The sequence below is a fragment of the Chrysochloris asiatica genome, unplaced genomic scaffold (genome assembly GCF_000296735.1).
Source record: "Chrysochloris asiatica unplaced genomic scaffold, ChrAsi1.0 scaffold00133, whole genome shotgun sequence".
Classification (NCBI taxonomy): Eukaryota; Metazoa; Chordata; class Mammalia; order Afrosoricida; family Chrysochloridae; genus Chrysochloris; species Chrysochloris asiatica.
In genome coordinates this window covers 9,098,589-9,099,656 of record NW_006408651.1, presented here as the reverse complement: position 1 = coordinate 9,099,656, position 1,068 = coordinate 9,098,589, and positions in this window count along the sequence as shown.

Here is a 1,068-nt window from a genome sequence, read left to right as displayed (position 1 = left end):
TCATGGAAACAGCAGTCAAGAAATCAAACAATGGATTGCATTAGGAAATTCTGCCACACAGAACCTCTTTAAAGTGTTAAAGAGCAAAGATTTCAGTTTGAGGACTAAGCTGTGCCTGATCCAAGCCATGGAATTTTCAATAACTTCATATGCATGTGAAAGTTAGACAGTGAATAAGAGAACCCATAGAAGAATTGATGTATATGAGTTATGAGGTTGGAGAAAATATTAAAAGTATCATTGACTGCCAAAAGAACAAACAAGACTGTGTTGGAAGAAGTACATCCAGAATGCTCCTTGGAAGCCAGGATGGCTAACTTTGTCTCTCATACTTCAGACATGTTATCAGGAGGGACTAGTCCCCAGAGAAGGACCTTAAACTTGGTAATGTGGATGGTCAGAGAAAAAGAGGAAGATCCCCATGGAGATGGATTTTGCAAAGTGGTAGCAGCAATAGACTCATGCATAGCAAAGATTGTGAAGTTGGTGTAGGACCAGGCAGTGTTTGCTTCTGTTATGAGTTCATATTAACTAGATGGAACCTGATAACAACAACAACAACAACATGGGCAAAATATTGACTTACGTGCACTGTGCAAAAAAGTACTATACCAGAAAGAGATGGTTGATGTTCAACCATTTGAAGAGGTAGCATGTGATCAATAGTCAATGTACTGAAGGAAGAAGTCCAAGGTGCACTGAAGGCAATTGCAAAGAACAAGGTTCTGGGAATTGATGGAATACAAATTAAAATATGTTAACAGACTGGTGCAGCACTGGAGGCACTCACTCATCTGTACCAAGAAATTTGGAATACAGCTACCTGGCCAAGTGACTTAAAGAGATCCATATTGTGTCCATGCTAAAGAGCAGTGACTCAATGGATTTTGGAAATCATCAGACAATATCATCAATATCACATGGAAGTAAAATTTTGCTAATAGTAATTTAAAAATGGCAGCAACAGTACATTGATAGTGAACTGCCAAAAGTTCAAGTCAGATTTAGATGAGGACATGGAATGAGGGATGTCATTGCAGATGTCAGATAGACATTGTCTGAAAGCAG